The following is a 16,509-nucleotide window of genomic DNA, read 5'->3' as shown; positions in this document are numbered from 1 at the left end:
CTGTGTCTCGGCAAAGACACAACACTATCAGTGCCGACCGCGCGTATACATGCGGTCACCCCAGGACCGCACTGGTCATTGTTTTAGAAGTAGGAAGACTTGTTGTTTTAGAAAGAGGAAGTCTGACTGTTTTAGAAAGAGGAAGACTTGTATTGTCTAAAAGTTGAAAGAAATTACTAGGTTTGTAATTAAATTTTTTCTGCAATTATCAATTATTTACAAAAAACTGTCATTTTTTGTGTAAAGTGAGGTATATCCAGTTCTTTCTTCGCAAAACGCGTCAATATCTCCGTGACAACCTTTGTGCGACAAGCGTAGTACTTGCCTGACGTCTAGCGGTGATGTTTATCGCAGTTTGAAAATTTTTTTCAGATATCTAAACGGAAGCGAAAAAAAGTCAAAAAAACGCAGAATTTTGTAGTTTGTCAGAAATTTTAGTAATTTAAGGCATTTTAAAAAGAAAATACACAAAATTTGTAAACATACTGTAAAAGACTGTTGAAAATGCAACAACTTTCATGTTTTGATTGTTTTTCTAGCAGTTACGGTTCTCAAAATACAGCAGTTCAAAATCAAAGCCTTTGCTCAAGCTAAATCCTAAAAGTTTCTTAAAAAAAAGCATGGCACTGAAAGGGCAAGCCAAAATAAGGGGAGCAGCTGACTCGAAGCCTATATGTCACTTCGCTGCTTCCTGTCGTCTGTTGTATAGCATCTGTAATTGCAGTGTACTGTATGTTATCGCAATGGGCGCAAATAAGAACACGATTATTATTATTATTGTTGTCAGTCGAAGGTTGTGACGTTCCTAGATCACCAATTGAAGGATATTTGTCTGAACGTCAAACTCGAGTTCCGATTGGGGAAGAAATTACCTATCGATGCTACGACGGATACCGGATTTCTGGCCAGGCTACTCTGATGTGTAGAAATGACAAGACATGGTCGGCACCAGTTCCGAAGTGCGTAGGTGAGTTAGTTTAAATAGATTCACTTGTTATTGAAACTGCATGAAAACTGCAGCCTACATGTTTATAAACAAGGCAACTTGTTTTAATTAAAAGAGTTTATAATCTTAAATGGTTTTATATATTTACTGATTTTAACCAGGGAGTCGAACCGAACCCGAACCGGATTTTTGTAAACCGGTTTTGGTGCGATTTTGTCTGAACCTTAACCGGAACTGAACCGAAAATTTGAGTTAGCTTAAACCCTAACCGAACCCGAACCGGTTGAAAAAAGCGGTTCACTCCAGCATTACGTCATTGTTCGCATTGTGGTAAGTGAAGCTGTACGTAGCATGTTGTTATCTTAGAGGCCACATTGTACTGATGAATTATAGCCTATTCCGTAACACACGATCCACTATCATCGATGCTTTGGAGAGGAATTTTTTGAGGTAAACAACTTCTGTTCTGTGACATCATAGACAATATAGTTTGATTGTAATTGAGTGATTCATGTGACAATATAGTTTGATTGTAACTTGTGCAACAAACAACAAAGGCAAGTTAATTGAGCAAAGCAGTGTTGAGATCAGTGTTGCCAACCTTGCGGTTTTCACGCCCAATTGGGCTAGTTAGTAGTTGGGCAATAGTAGGCCTAGGCCTAATTTTATCGGACCCGAACCGGAACTTATAAAACCGGTTTTAAGTTTCTTCGAACCTGAACCGGAACTGAACCAAATTTTGAAACAATCTTTGAACCAGAACCGGACCCGAACCGGAAAAATCAAACGGTTCGACTCCCTGATTTTAACCCATTAACCGCTGACGTTGCGTTGCTGCAACGCTTACTTTGAGCCTCTATAAACGCATTTCAAAAGCAACTTTCTATCCAAAAAAATGAATATTCTTGTCATTTGAACTCTAAATAAAGTGTTTAACCCTTTGCTTTTCAACGTTTTTTTGGAAGTTAACTGCTCAAGGGGGGGCCTTTTTTGGATCAAATTCAATCAGCTGTTACGTGTTATCTGCTGATGCTATTTCAACAAAAGTTGCACTGGTGTGAAAAAAAATCATTTGTCTATAAGTTTGAAAAGTCATTATTTTAAAATTTTGTATGTTAAACTTGATATTTCAATTTTTGCAAAGGTACCCAAAAACGACAATTTTGATTTATCTTGCCGCTATTTAATTACCGTGCTAATCCGATTTCATGCAAAGTTCTGAAAAACAATGAGCTCGATCGAACGCACGAAGTGTGTGTGCGGTGTGCCAAATCATTGCATTGATAAAGATTTACTTACGACTTGCGAGCAAATCTTATTGTAAGCTACTCATTGATTCTAAAATAGTTACAATCAGAGTAATATTGTTACACGAATTTGAAAAAAAACAAAACTGCGTTTGTTGTCTTACATTTTCGTCCTAAACTAATGCATTCCCAAACTCATGGCTAGCTTCTAGTTTTATGGAACCAAATTTCTCATAAGTAACACCTTAGCCTGCTTGAATAGCTGTTTACACCTTCGTTTGTGTATTTTAGGTCTACAATTGAGTTTGTAGTATGAATATTTTTAGTAGAGAGAAGACAATTGAACAAGTTGTTGAAATTATCTGAAATTTCTAAGTTCAAATTAGGTGCTTTTGAAATAGTGGATTTGTGTCAAGTCGCATCACAAATATCATGCAAGCTACATCATAAGTCATTTCGCTTACGGGTGTTTATAAACATGACTCATAAATTACATCCACCAACAATACAGCATTTACATCAACAAAGCTAAGTTCGAAGCTAAACTTTTTATTGAAGATTGTGTCAATCAATTTGAAATAACATTTTTAGTCCGCCAGCGTCGAAACAATGCAACAGCGAATTGAGGAACATGCGTAAACAAAGGAAATGTGAAATAACCCACAGTCAGCAAAGCTACATAAATTTAACGTTTACAAATGTTGAATCAATGTAAAAGGAATGGATTGCTGACTGGGTCGTCATTGTTTGAAGCACAAAAAATACGCGTAAATGCGACAACATCAGCAAGGCAGCGATTATGTTTCTGGCCAAAAAAAAATTAACTTTTGAATTCAAAGATAAAAATGATTATAACGAAGCTTCAAAGTTTGTCGTAAAAAATATTGCAGAGATACAATAAACATAATCATTTTGTGCCAGATTGTGAGAAGACTTCCTAGATTCTTTCCAAACATTTGCAGGATTGCAAATTATTTTTTATAACTTTATATTGCCAAAAAATGGCTTCTTTGTTGAAACAACGTGGCTACAATTCTATAAAAAATTCTTAGGCCTACTACATTGAAGTAATGAAATTTTTTTTGTGATTTTGCTGATGACGTTTTACAATATCCGAGAAGTAAAAAATAATAATGATGAATTATTTTACAAAACCGTGGTTTGCAAGCGCTTCACAAAAAATTGTTGGGGGAAAATTTACCATTAGACGTAAAACGTTTGTAAAAGAAAATTGTCGGTTTACGTATTTATAATGTTTATTGCCCTGTTCGAATTATAAACTGCCTGTATTGTCTACCTTTGTGGTTGCCGGCCAGCTTAGAGCAGCATGCAAACTACGCGTTTATGGTATTTGCATCGTGTTATGATTCTCGAAAATTTCCCACAAGGTCTTTATTTTTATCGTGACATTTTTGTGCCTTTTCTGTTCTAAACTTGAAGTCATTGTGCAGCACAATCCACATCGGTTTTTAGACTCAGTCTTCATTGAAAATCTTTTGTGTGGTGCATCATTTCAAGTAGTGTCTTCCCCTAAGCTGTTACACAAACCGCCCAGAACCAGGTTGATTATTATGTATCTTACAGCCGTTGAGAGCCCGTTATTGTATGTGTGGAATTATTACTGAAGATGTCTGACTACATTCATGCCAAAGTCGAGCAAATTCTGCTTTCGGGATCCTTGCCGTTATTTACGGTATTTTTTGTTGATAAGTTTAGGAAGCATTTTTCAAAGATAAATGAAGACATCGGTATTGTTCGTCACTTAGATTTAGTTTTCTCAGCATTGTTTATTCATTCTTTGATCCACTAATTTGTCCCACTTTTGGTATAGCCTAATCGGATCGTTTATAAATGGCAGGTCTTCACAATAGCCGGCCTCTTATACATTGGCGCAACGTATTCAGATGTTGAATCAATGATGAAAAAAGCTGATTTGTTGTTTGTCTGATGTGACGCCTAGCTTTATGCCTCTTCTACATTACAAAATATTTAGTAATGTAGATGAGGCATTATCATCTTCATTTTGCGCTCTTTAGAACAACACACAGTGCACTGTGAAACAAAAATGCAGGACAAAACAACAAGTAGGCGACATAAAGCAGGGAAGGGACATATTGTAGCCATCGAGTTAGCTGCTACGTGTAAATGGAGCCTATCTCATAATTTTGAATGTATCTCACAATTACTGCTTGCAAAAACGCCATTTCTTCGGCCTCTCCCAAAAGCATTTGCAGTGATACATTTCCTCAATTGCAAGTTTTGTCAATGAGAGCATTTCCATAGAACGTTTATTTCGAAACCAGGTTTTCGTGCATTTACCCAAGAGAAGATTTCTTATTGTAACGTTTTTTATTCGTCAATGAATATTATCTGCTTGAAACAACTGTTTTGAATAGTTTGTGGCCTACATAGCCTACTATATTGATCGTGGATTGCTATTCTTCTTTGTAGAGCTGATAACGCAAAAAACGTTTGCTATTATTGTTTCTAATTAACAGCTTTGTGATCACTGGCTTTTCTTTTGTGGCATAAGAAATAACGCGCTTTGTATTATTGAGGTCAAACCAAACAAAGGAAACCAAGAGGATGTTTCTCTCTGCTCGCGCATATCGATGCACGAAGCAATTATGAGCTTATGGCTTGTTATCGCAATGTAATCCATTTCACGCTTTGCTGGAAGTGAGCTAGAAATAGCAAAAATTCACCAAAATCTTGAATTTACAAGAAAACTACACAACTTTTAGCATTAAATTTAATATCATCAGATCCGCCTGGCAATTTTAGGAAAAGTCAAGAAAAACCAAGTGCATGGCGTTACTGTGCTTCAAATAATCAAAGGAAATATGAGGGGGGGGCCAAATCTGGCCTCCCTTTGAGGAGCAAAGTGTTAAGACCTTATTTTAAAAAAATATTTATTTTTTTATACTTAAAATCATCGCTCTTTTACGACACTTTTCACGCATTTCGAGCGCATTTTGTTAGTCGTATTTCAATATGCATTAATTCAATAAATAAATTTCAAAAATTGGCTTAAAGTATAGTGTAGTGATGCTAGAACATACCAGTGTAAGCACATCTTCTAAATGTGTGAAGAGCCGGAGATATTTAAGTGCAAACTTTGCTGTACCATTTCTGCAACGTCAGCGTAAAACCGATACTTTATTATGCAGTGTAGTAGACACGCACCATTGTTTCGTAAAGAGATGCTGATTACGAAAACTTCTGTTTGTTTGCTAACAAAGCATTTACAAAACAATAAAGTGAAAATTGACCTGATTTGCAGAATGAAGTGACAATTGACCTAATTTGCAAATGATTTCTAAGAATTACTAGCCAGTAACCAGTTGTCCAACTCTAAACGATACTTAGTTGTCTTACTGGTGGCTTGACCGCAAAAGAGCTGGACTTTGTTTCTGTCTCACACGGTAACTGATTGTTGCAAGAGGCAGGCTGATCTATTGCTATTTTTTCCGAACGGAAAAATGTAGTTTTGAGAGTTAAGTGAGGCTTCCCGTGACGCACCGAGGATTGAACGCGGGCCGGTAGAGCGAGGAACCACTCCACTAGCCGCTACGCCACTCAATTACGCCGAACGCACCTACGTCACAATCGGGGATACAGTGAGCTCACTATGTCCCCGGTTACACTAAATAATGTCTCGCCAGAAGTTTCTTACTGTAGAAGAAGTATTAGCCGCTTTCGAGGATATGGAATATTGTGAAGAAGATGAAATTGACATGGTCAGTTTGGTCACAGCACCACCAGATCATGCTGTAGTTAGCGACGAAGAAAGTATAGACGAAAACGATTTGACAGAAAGTGAAGCAGTGCTACCAGACGCTGCAGGAGAGATTGAAATTCATTGCAACCCAGTAGGCTACAAAGTGATGATGTGCCAACGACCCCAGTTCCGAAAAAAAACGCAGCTTATCGGAAGTAAAATGGAGTAAGAAAAAGGCTTCTTTCTTATCTTCTCCTGTAAGCAAAGAAGCTGACAAGCTGGAAGAAAACTATGTTTTCGCACTTGAGTAAAATATGGTCTTAGATTTTTATATGTCCAAAGGAAAAAAAGAAAAAAAAAAAAAAAAAGAGAGACACAGAAGACGTAAAGAGAAAGGAGTCTTAACACTCGATTAGTCAAACAATTAAAAAAAAAATTATCGCTTAACCGCTGACGTTGCGTTTCTGCAACACCTCAGACTTTGTATAAACAAACAAAAAAAATTCAATTTTTTTTACTAATTATCTAAACTGGAAGGGTGCTACTAACATATCAGAAAATTAAAAAAAAATAACTTCTAGAAATTGGTTCGGCGTTTAATGGGTTAATACATTAACTGGTTTTACAAAAATTTACAGATTTTAACATATTTACTGGTTTTAATATATTTACTGGTTTTAATACATTTACTGGTTTTAATATATTTACTTTCATTTTTACAGCTCAAATGTGCACTTCAACCTTCCAGCCGGAGATAGATATCCGCCCTTTGAAGCCCAGCTGGTCTGTTGGGGATAAAGTGACGCTTTCTTGTAAAGACACAAGCCGCCATGAATTGATTGGAATACCAACCGCCCGATGTCAGTCTAATGGCCGGTGGTCAAACAGGAACGTCCGTTGCGAAGGTTGAGATGCAGTAATGATTACTGTATGATTTAACGTTTGTAGTAAGACTAGACTTGCAGGCTAGTGAATCCGCTGCAGAAACGAGGCAAACATACTCGACATTGTGTATAGAACTTTATAAGCTATCTTTAAGGATTTATTCTAAGTGTTATACAATAGCTTAATTCAATAATGTATAAAATGCTTCGAAAACTTTTTACCTGTTTGACGTTGAAAAAATAAATATGTAAATTCAAAAACTACTTATTCGCAACGTAAAAGTGTTAATTGAGGAAAGTGTTTCGCAGGTTTGATCCACCTTGTTTTTAGATTGATATTACCATCTTACAATATACATCGTTGCAGGAGTGGTGTATCTAAGTATCTATATCATGCACAATGTAGTATTATGTTTGATTACGTTGTTTTATAATCATCATTAGTAAAAAAAAACTTCATTTCCAGTCGGAACAAATAAATGGGAGTAATTTTAATATCTGATTGTAATTTCAGTTTTGACGGTTTGAATCCATGCTAAATACTTCAGAAAATTTGAGACCAGTCAGGCAGAACTTTCTGCTTCAAAGCCTTATTGGGTCATCACTGTTTAATTAAATCAAACACACACAGGTGTTGATTACCATACAGCTTACTTGCTTGTTTAAATTACGCTTCTTTCAATCCATGTGTATTGTATAACAAAAGTTAAAAATCGAGGACAATTTCCATCCGCCTCCACCTCACCACGTTTGTAATTCGCATTACACATTTGTTTTAACTACTAATTGATCGAAAAGTTAAGTTAGAAAAGTGTTCAGCAACTTCAATTTACGTAGTTTTTAGGTTAATATTATTATCTCATTATGTATCATCTTTGCAGGAGTGGTGTATTTAACTATCTATATTCCATACCATACTCCAGGTAGTGTTTTGGCTACGTTCGTTTTTATAAATATCTTTACTAAAAAAACTTAATTCCCAAACAAAATGAACAAATGTGCATAATTTAAACTATTGATTGCTATTGCAGTTATCGACGGTTTGAATCCATGTCCAACAGGATATGTTAGTGACCCACCATACTGCTTCAAAGTGGAAAACAGACCGGCAACTTATGAGGACGCTTCAAACTCATGCTTGACACAAGGAGCGACTCTGCCAGTGATAATTAATAAAGATGTACAAGATAAAATTCATAATGCAGTGTCTAGGTTTGGAAATGGGCAAACGTATTGGATTGGTCTCACAGATATACAAAATGAAGGACGATTTGTTTGGGTAAATGACGACAGACTTGGAAACAGTTATGAAAGAAACAATTTACGCCAAAGCACTAACAGTGCAGATCGCGATTGTGTCACTACTCGCACTGTAGCAGTTTCTCGACGTGAAAACACTTATTGGTGGGAATTTCAGAGTTGCAACGCAGCATACAACTACGTCTGCATGAAATGGGACAATACGATTCATCCCTTCAGATTTACGACATCAATATCTGAATTCAATGGGGTCTACGTTCCCATGTATGGACGTTTGAATCAAGGGCGACCAATTTATTTCCAAACAGAAAACATTAATCGTAAAAAGCAGTATTCCATACTTTTTAATACAGGTAATCAATTAGCTTTAAAATGGCCAAGAAAGTTTGAAAGAATTACTTATTAGTCGCGTCCAATAGACCCGCACTGTTACAATGCTCATTTCAATGCTGTTTTAGTGTTACAATGCCAAACATGCAATTACTTAGTTTTCAAAATTGAGATTCTCCAAAGTTTGTTTTTATTTCTAAACAAAATCACGATTAAGAAATTGATGTGATTTACAGACAAATGTTCAACAGCAGGAAGTGAGGAGCTTATGCGTTACACTGTTGACAGAGGAATGCTAGATGCACACTAGGGTGTCTCGTTTTTGAATTTTTTTTTTAAATTCTCTTGGGGTAGTTGGAAAATGGTGCCAATGAGTGACAAAACAATCATGACAAAATTTGAGAATCGTAACAAATTGTCTTCAGCCTCCTCACGGGGCTCAAAAATCGAAAAATGGGGTCAAAAACGCAAATTTTTCAAAAATACTTTTAGTTTGGGTAAATACAATATTGTTTAGGTATATCTAATTAACCTAAAAAAAATTGAAGTCATTTGAACTATTCCTTCAGCTTCCTCATAGCTTCTGAAAATTTCCATTTCGCTAAAAATTTCTCATTTTTGTTTGTGGTTACATAACTGCAAACTTCGTCAGTGACGTAAATTCAAATAAAAGACGTAACTTTTTCCTACCAAATTAACCCAATTTCATTAAAAAATGACGCAACACCTCAGGGCAGGTCTATAAAGAGAAATACAATGACGTTTCATAGTTGGCAAAATGTCTAACACAATTATGGATTATGCAACTACCCACAAAAATGCAAAATTTTTAGCAAAATAGAAATTTTCAGAAGCTGTGAGGAAGCTGAAGGAATGGTTCAAATGACTCCAATTTTTTTTCTTAGGTTAGTTAGATATATCTAAACAATACTGAATCTACCCAAACTAAAAATATTTTTTGAAAAAATTTTGTTTTTGACCCAATTTTTCGATTTTTGGGCCCCATGAGGAGGCTGAAGACAATTTGTTACGAATCTCAAATTTTGTCATGATTGTTTTCTCACTCATTGGCACCATTTTCCCACTACCCCGAGAGAACTTTAAAGAGAAGTTCAAAAACGAGCCACCCTAATGCACACATTGTTGCTGCAGCTTATACATAACACTGTGCTGCGTTAATTTTAAGGTTACTAAAGTATTGACGGTTCTTAGTGTACTTTTTGATGCTGAATCCAAAACTGCTGTCCGTTTTCTTCCATCAGGTCTAGTTTTTTGGCAAATTGCATTTGAAATTTTCGACAACTGCTGCTTTCAGCGTCTTGCGATTTGTGATGTCATAAAAATGATTTAGCAAATGAATTAAGTTTTGATGAAACTTCAGTGACATCACAATGAGAAGAACATGACCAATGCACCCGATGCTTGAAAAGTTAAACATCTGAACTGATTTTTACAGGCTGCGTTAGTGTGCAGTTAAGATGATAGTTATTGTATTTTATTTGGAAATTAGCTATGCAAAGACTTATGTGCACTCAATACTTTACCACGTCAGTATATTTGACACGTTTGTGTAATAATGATAAGTTTTGTTTTTACAGTACAATGAGAAAGTGCAAAAATGATGCAGACAGGTTCTGTTATGTGGCAAGGTCACCCTGCATAGTCGCCAAGCAAAAATTATGCAGTTTGTTAATAAAGCATATTATGAGTATTTTGGAGTAAAACTAGGCGATCAGGACAAGGCATTTGCTCCGCACATATGTTGTAGAGCATGCGTTGAAACCTTGAGATTATGGAGCCTAAAGAAAATAAAGAGCTTTCCTTTTGGTATTCCTATGGTATGGAGAGAAGGAAAAGACCATGTCACTGATTGTTATTTTCGCATGACCAACTTACAAGGTATGCTGATACTTGTACTGTATGGAGGCATTTTCATTTATTGTTTGATTTAAGAGTAACAGTGTTCTTTTTCACTTCAGGAATAAACTGGAAGAACAAACAATATGTGAAGTACCCTGATGTTCCTTCAGCCATGAAACCAGTACCAAATGGCCCTGGTATCCCTGTTCCAGAACCACCTGGAAAAATAAGTGAAATGGAGTGTTCTTCATCTGCAGAGAGCGAAGCAAGTGAACAAGACACATGGGATGCAGAGCAAAGTACAAGCCAATCCAAGCCTCTTACACAGCTTGAGCTGAATGACCTAACACGAGATTTAAATCTCACCAAAGAATAGAAGCATAGAAGCCCTGATTACGAAGCACAGGTTAAAGAGCTGCTTGAAAGCTTTCAACCCTTGGAGCCCAGATGTCTGTGAAAATGCACTTTCTGAGTTCGCATTCGGATTACTTTCCTGACAACTGTGGTGACTACAGCGAAGAACATGGAGAGAGGTTCCACGAAAACCTTCGCCAGATGGAAGAAAGGTACCAAGGATACTGGGACGTAAACATGCTTGCAGATTACTGTTGGTGCTTAACAAGAGATCTTCCCAATTCCACACATGGAAGAAAATCTTTGTTTTGTCAGCATAAACCATTTGTATTTATATTGTTATTGTATTTATCGTCGGAATATCATCATGTGCCGAACAACGCTTTCTGTGTTAAGCTATTTTGAACACTTCGTTTTTATTTCACACATTGATGTTGGCAAGTATTTCGCATTTAAAACACATTTGTCATGTTAAGTGTTTACGTGTCTATAGTGTAACATATTAACTTCTACTGTTAGGTTGATCGCCGTTGAACAAAATTATGTGTTAGGAAGCTTTCTTGGTTAGTTGTAAGTGCCTTTATTTCAACTGTGTCATTATATTTTTGTAGTATTTAAAATGGCTGTCATTGCAAAAACCTTGCATTTAAATAGAAATACCATCTTGCGAAAATTGACAACATGCATGACCAATTAAGCTACCACAGAAATTAGCCTCTTTGTGCACAATAATGACCAAAGCTAGCGTAATTAAATATGTAATAAAAAAAAAAACTTGACCTGATTGAAAAAAACTGATTGCATTTTTGAGTTCAGCGCAAAAAATTGATTCAGAAACACTTAAAACATCTTTGACCTTTGCGAAAAAATTTTCAAACGCAGCACAGTGTAATGTTCATATTTTTTAGGCAATTATTTCTGGATTTTCGTCAAATTCTTGCTCTTCTCCCTTTTCGGGATGCCTTGTGCTCAGAAGAGGCACAGCTTATCTTTTTTAGGACAATAGAATACGATTTTTTCGTTTGATTTTTGCGTTCTCATAAGACCCCGTGTCGTTACAGATAGAGTTAATATCATTGGTCTAAATTCTTGCTGATCAGCCAATAGGTTACTTCGCTTAATGTTCATTTTTCTTTCTAGCAGTTGTCTGTGAATCGAATTACTGCAAATCATAAGACCAAAGGACTTCAATTTTCTTGTTCTAACTGTTTTTAAAATTACCATATTGGTTTGTAGTCTAAACAATACATCTTTGTGTGTGATTTCATCTTTCCATGAAACTAATATTATCCTGTACTTTTTACATTAGATACAAACAATTATTTGAATATGAACCTTCTCATGATCCCAACTGAAGTAAAACAACCTGTGAGTGTTTATAAACAATAGTAACTGCATTTGATGTACTTTGCTCTGCTTGGCATTGAACACTTTTTCGTAGTATTAATGATATTTGTTGTTTTAAACGAATAATTATCTTGCTAAATATTGTCCTTCATTGGTCAAAGGCGATAACTGATCGGCATCGTCTTGCTTCAATCTGTAAACGTTCATCGATAGAAAAACAACAATAACCATTTTAGCTCATCACTAGTAAGATTATTTCAGGTTTCATTATGTATTCGTTTACTTTCTTGGTTTGTCCATTTACAAATTTTCTCGATTGAAAGTTTTCGAAAATAAATTAAGAAAGAATCAGATAGTGAAGCTGAGTAACATATCTAATCAGACCAGATACTTTTCGAAGGATGATGGTGTGGCAAACGCTTGTCAGTACAATGGCAAGTGGCCCATACAAGAACAACCCTTTCAGGTTTAATAGGAAATTTGTACGTCGGTTTATTTGAATCGTATGGTAATAAATGTTGTATTTTTATTTTTCTAAGTAAATAAAAAATTTACCTTACCGGTAAATTAACTTACATCACTATATTACTTACTTTACATTTACATACTTTTACCTGACCATACCTTATCTTAATTAACCTTTACCTTATCTTGACTACTTTACGTTTGCCTTTACTTACATTCACAATACCTTGAACAAGTACCAGAATTCATATACTTTGGCCACCCACTATCAGAGACCAACGATGGAAAGGCTGCAGTGCAACACCGAATTGGCTGAGGCTGGGCAGCATTTGAAAAGAACAGGAAGATTCTAACATCTAATAGACTCCCCATCAAACTGAAATCAAAAATTTTCAACACCTACGTTTTACCAGTCGTGCTGTACAGTCTAGAATGCGTAAATTGGACATCATCAACAATGAAAAAACTCACTACCTTCCAAAATCACATCATGAGAAGCATGACCAACAAAAGGCTACTTGACCACACGAAAACAAAAGATCTTTTAACTATGACAAAACTACATCCAATTGCAGCAATAATAAAATCAAAAGTTTTAAAACTGTTCGGCCACACTAAAAGATCACAATTCGGAATCAACAAAGTTTGCACAGAAGGCAAGGTAGAAGGAAAAAGAAAACGTGGCAGACAACCAAAACGATGGCAAGACAGTATCCAATCATGGACCGGACTCAACTTGGTGACACTGAGCGAGTTGGCTCAAAATCGCCACTCTTGGAAGCAAATAACCCATGTTGATGGGCAATCTGCTACAGGCGGAGATGACGACTGATGATGACATTCACCTAATTTACTTACATCAGCTTACATTGAGTACAATATACACTACACACTAGGGTGTACCATTTTTCAAAAAGTTTTTAGAAATTAGTGCGGCTATGTATTACGGGTTTCCACTTTTGTTAAAAAGTATTTTGGTGAAGTTTCAGAATTTTCCCGCCAAAACTGTGGTTCTGCCGCCATTTTTTCAAAATGGCGGCCGGATGAGATATTATGAAAATCTACAGCCTTAAACTGACGCAATGTGATCATATAATATGTCGATTACGGGGTTTTTGGGGTCACAGAACACGAATATGAAGTCAAAAACGCTCTACGGCAACAATTTTGTAAAGTGAATTTTGACATAAGATGTGATCACACTGTTTTGGACTGCATATTTACATGAAAAGAGCATCTTATTGTCATTTTAACCTTGAAATGCATGTATTGTATGCAAAATCTTTTCTAGTCGGTGTGATTATATCAATCAGTACGAGGGAAAAATGAACATGTACTTTCTCGTGTAGGCTACTTCAGATCCAATAAAAATCTACTAACTAGTCTACAGTAACCTGTGTATTTAGTTGCTAACCTATACCTACTTACTAACTAATGGGCAGCAACAGCAGAGTACCCCACGGCAGACCAAAAGGTTCGAAAAGCAGAAGTAAACTCTCCCAACTGGGTAAATGCCTTACTTCTACACGACGAAGATCATCATAAGCTACAATGACTCGAAGAGGAGCTAGTGATTCTACCCAAGCTACAAGATTCAGTTATGTCACTGAATGAGACGGCCGGTGAAGCATAGCGGTTATTGGCACAAAGACCAAAAAGAAATTACTTCCTCATTGGAAACACTAGCAAAGACTAGGTGTTTCTAAGCTCCCTAAAAGCTCTGACGTTCTAGCTAGGCTGTTGTTCCTCAGAGACGAAAGTCACAGAACGATCAACCAATCCATCGTGATAGCAAGTGAGGAAATTTGCCAGGTATGGAAACATCATTTTGGCGTGGGTTTGGTATTTGGTAAGAAGAACGAGAAGCAATCTGGAACAGACAAGGAATCGTGTAAGCTTATTGTTAAAAATGCGGATATAGACCGGCATCTGAGGAATTTGTGTGAAACTCGGTATCAACGAGAACTTGATTCCAGGCGTGAGAGGAATAATAGTGATTCATTTAAAACACGTTTGCGTGATATGGAAGAAAAGCTCAAGGATGCTCTGAATATATGTAAGACTACCTCGCTGTCAATTCGCATGCATTCTGGTATCATTGACTGGGAGACAGATCTGGAACATCTGAAAAATCCGCTCCAGCGAGATCAATTAGGTTGCGCATTGTGCACAGATACTCTGCAGAAGAGACGGGACTTCACTAGAGAAAAAACGACACAGTACAGCTTGTGAAAAGAAATATAAAGACGATGTTGCTGACAATCTTAAAACAGTGAAGTTGGAGTACAGATGAAGAAACAGAAAGTGACAGTGACAACTGGAAAAATCCTGAAAGGAAGAGAAAGAAAATGAAGATTATGTCGCCTACAGCTTTAACATCTGATCGACTTTAATTGAGCTATCGGCAAAGAACAATGTTCGTGGCTGCTGTGGCTCAAGCGTTCGGCATACAAGTCGAAGATACTAATATCTCAGCCACAACAGCTCATAGACTGGCTAATAAGACTAAGTCCTCTCACTCCTAAAATATCAGAGATGAGCTCCAGGCCCCTGATTTGGAAATAATTTACTGGGACGGAAAGATTCTGAAAATGGGAGGATATATTTCATCAGAACGGTTAACTGTGTCTATGTGTCTGACGTTAGTTTTGATGATGAAGGTAATGCAGATATGATGCAGCTGCTGGGAGTGCCTGAGATACCAGACGGCACCGGATCATCTCAGGAACAGGCCGTAATAAGATTGGTGGAAAACTAGAGAATGAAAGTTGTCATTGGTGGTATGTTGTTTGATACGCCTGCTGCCAATTCAGGGAGGTGGCAAGGTGCTTGTACATTGCTGGAGGCAACAATTGGGAAAGCAATTTGGAACATACTGATCAAGAGTGGCTACAAATGCCAGTATCAGAATGGAAAAATTTCGAAAATTTATGAGAAACTAAACAGATTCGCTTTGAACGTAAGGGTGGTCAACGATATTGTGGAACGCGGGATTAAGCTATTCACTGATTTTATTGGCAGGTGTTCTGACGAGAGCCACCGGCAAGCTCTCTTGGTTGTTGTGTAACGGCACAGAGTAACGGCACTCTGGTATTGTGTAACGGCACTCTGGTAATGTATTGATAAAATACTGCGAATTGAAATCAATCGGGACTGAACCATAAGGAATAGCATGCAGAAGAAACAGGGATAGATCATGGCTAAGAGTGATTAACTCAATTTGTTTGTAAATGAATCGTGTTGTTATTTCAAAAGTTTGACAAAAGTTCAGGATTATTCATTCTGGCGTGAGATATTCTTGGTCAGGTTGTGTCCATGTCTGTAAAATTTCACCATAAATTTCAAAGGGTAAAATTTCACTTTGCAAAATTGTTGTCGTAGAGCGTTTTTGACTTCAGATTCGTGTTCTGTGACCCCAAAAACCCCGTAATCGACATATTATATGATCACATTGCGCTAGTTTTAGGCTGTAAATTTTGATGATATCTCATCCGGCCGCCATTTTGAAAAAATGGCGGCAGAACCACAGTTTTGGCGGGAAAATTCTGAAACTTCACCAAAATATGTTTTAACAAAAGTGGAAACCCGTAATACATAGCCGCACTAATTTCTAAAAACTTTTTGAAAAATGGTACACCCTACTACACACTGTAGCGGATAATTTTTGGGGAAACTTAAAAAGTAATTGTAAATCCTTGAAATCTAAACATTCTGAAAGCACATAACTTTGTAAAAAATATTTTGTAATTTAGTAGCATACAATTTTAATATGGTGCTACTTTGACCGTATAAACTTTAGTGCAAAAACTTTTATGAAACTTAGCATATTGAAGAGTAAATTATTGTCTTTGTGTTTTCCAAAGGAGGTTTGTGGGTTGCTCTGTGTTTAGAAAGCATCAAATCAATTCTAGGTTGCCTGAAATTTGAGGAAGGGCAACCACAAAGTTTTCTTGTATTTGTACTCTTGATCTGTATTTGATAAACTCTCTTTTTGCAAACTTTCTGTATGTCAAAAAAAATAGTGTTTGAAATTATGCTTTAGCAGTATCAATGCTTCAATGCACAATACTAGAAATTTGCGTTTTTAACATTTTT

The 16,509-nt window shown here is 36.5% G+C and overlaps 1 protein-coding gene and 1 pseudogene across 1 annotated transcript in view; both read left to right on the top strand.

Annotated features, from left to right (window-relative positions):
* Positions 1–16,509, top strand: part of LOC145768330 (protein lev-9-like) — a 90,915-nt gene that overhangs the window by 13,334 nt on the left and 61,072 nt on the right. The gene's annotated exons all lie outside the window — the stretch shown is intronic.
* Positions 9,982–10,624, top strand: LOC145768327 (uncharacterized; annotated as a pseudogene).

Source organism: Aplidium turbinatum, chromosome 4, assembly GCF_918807975.1.
Source record: "Aplidium turbinatum chromosome 4, kaAplTurb1.1, whole genome shotgun sequence".
Lineage (NCBI taxonomy): Eukaryota > Metazoa > Chordata > Ascidiacea > Aplousobranchia > Polyclinidae > Aplidium > Aplidium turbinatum.
Note: the sequence above shows the minus strand (reverse complement) of the source record. Positions and strands in the feature narration are given on the sequence as shown.